The sequence below is a fragment of the Egretta garzetta genome, unplaced genomic scaffold (genome assembly GCF_000687185.1).
Source record: "Egretta garzetta isolate BGI_Z169 unplaced genomic scaffold, ASM68718v1 scaffold232, whole genome shotgun sequence".
Classification (NCBI taxonomy): Eukaryota; Metazoa; Chordata; class Aves; order Pelecaniformes; family Ardeidae; genus Egretta; species Egretta garzetta.
The window spans coordinates 646,533-648,336 of NW_009258959.1; the positions used below are offsets into that span (position 1 = coordinate 646,533).

Genomic DNA, 1,804 nt, shown 5'->3' on the forward strand with positions numbered 1-1,804 from the left:
CCCTGGAGGACGGCCGCATCCTGGGGCTTAGTGGGTTATAAAAACCTGAGAAGGATTTTTGACTGTCCTGGCACCGAGTGCTTTACCCTGTCTCTGCCCAATGTGATTTTTATCTCCGGTTATTGACATAAAGCCAAAGCCATGAATAGTTTGCTGGCAGCGGAGCGTGCTGCCGGCCACACCGTCGTCCCTCCTTAATGCTGAACATCCCCCATTAAAGCCTTAACGGGAAGCAGTCTGTGAAGCAAAGACCCTTTTGCTCCCACGGGATGCTCCTTATGGAGGAGCGAATTAGCCCCCAAAGTCCGCCCCGGATGGGGTTTTCTGGGGTTTGGTGCTGCTTTGGCTTTGCAGCAACTGCTGGTGCCGTGGTCGAGCCCGATAATTGTGTTATCCCCTGTCTTGGATGCTGGTTATCTCCCAGATGAGCAGAGCGTATTTGGTTTTGCCGGGGGGGGGGGTGGGGGGGGGTGGTGGGGTGGCCACGTCTGACGAAGCTGTTAGGTCTCCGTGGAAATGTCATTTCTCCCAGACACAGGGCTTGTGGAGTAAAACTGTTACCAAAAGCAGATGATCAACCAGAAACTGGTCCCACGCTCTTCTCCCGGTCAGACCGTTCCTTCCTCCGGTGAGCACCAGCAAATCGTGGAGGGCAAACCCAAAGTCAAATTCCTGGTGTAAAAACCAGCACAGGGCTCCCTTCCATCTCCAGAAAGCCTGAAGGGTGTGAGCACCCTGTTTTCGCCTTCTAATAACTAAAAATCAAGTTTGGGAGGCTCGAATAGGACCTGTCCCCCAACCCCGTGGGATGCTGCAGGTGATGTAGGGGACAAACATGCAGGGAGCATCACCTTTGCTGTAGGAAGAAGGGAAATGTTGATGAAAAGATGAAATATCAGCCAGGGTGATATTTGTTTCCAGCAGGATCCGTCCTTGGGGACCTGTTGTGCTGGGAACCGAGTCAGGTTCAACCAAACGAAGGCGGCTTTAATTATGCACGGGCGCCAGCAGCGATGGGTTTAATACTTCCACCTAATGTGCCCTAAAGCCACAGCCTTGGTTAATCCGGATTGACCTCCCGTGGTGTGGACGAAAGCGGGAACTTTTGGTACCACGTGGGAAGCAGAGGCTCGAAGGGAGATACCGATTCAGGGAGGAATTCAGGGAGTTTCTGGGGGGAAACCAGAAATTCCCAGAAAAAAACATTTGGCTTACAGCGAAACATTTTATTTGGCCTGTAAACAAAGTCACAAGGTTCTTTTTAAGTCTTTATATCTTTTATCCAAACTTCCTCTCCCCTTTAAAGCTTGGGTCAAGTGACTAAAAAACCCTCTAGGAAACCAAAACTCCCCCCAAAAAGTACTTTGCACGGAGAAAAAAAAAAATCAACTCTGCTCCTTCTCAGCCAGGGGGGCAGGAGGGGAAACTGAGGCACGGGGACACTTTGGTGGAGCAGCTCCATTTCTGCAGCCAGAGTGGAGCTGCTTTTTAGGGGAAAATAAGAGAAACACAAATTCTTTGCAAGCTCATATGGGGAGGAATGAGGGTTTCTAGGTATTTTGGGGAGGGGGGAAAGGGAAGGTCAGACCCATAGGGGATAAAAGAGGGGACATTGCCTGGGGCTCCGGGCAAGGAGATGGGTACAGTCCCTTAAGCTGCATAAACCTTGCTTTTTGGGTATCTTGGAAATGGATCTTGAGGGTATCTCCAAGGAAAATATTAGGAAAAATTCCTTCCCCGCAAGGGCTGTCAGGCACTGGAAGGGGCTGCCCAGGGAAGGGGTCGAGTCCCCAGCCCTGGGGGG

The 1,804-nt window shown here is 51.3% G+C and overlaps 1 protein-coding gene across 1 annotated transcript in view; it reads left to right on the forward strand.

Annotated features, from left to right (window-relative positions):
- The first annotated feature begins 17 nt into the window (after positions 1-17).
- The window catches only part of P2RY2 (purinergic receptor P2Y2), a 7,905-nt gene continuing 6,118 nt past the window's right edge, over positions 18-1,804 (forward strand). Inside the window, exon 1 of the mRNA XM_009634580.2 lies at positions 18-628. The gene's annotated coding sequence lies outside the window, so the exon portion shown is untranslated. The remainder of the gene's footprint in view (positions 629-1,804) is intronic.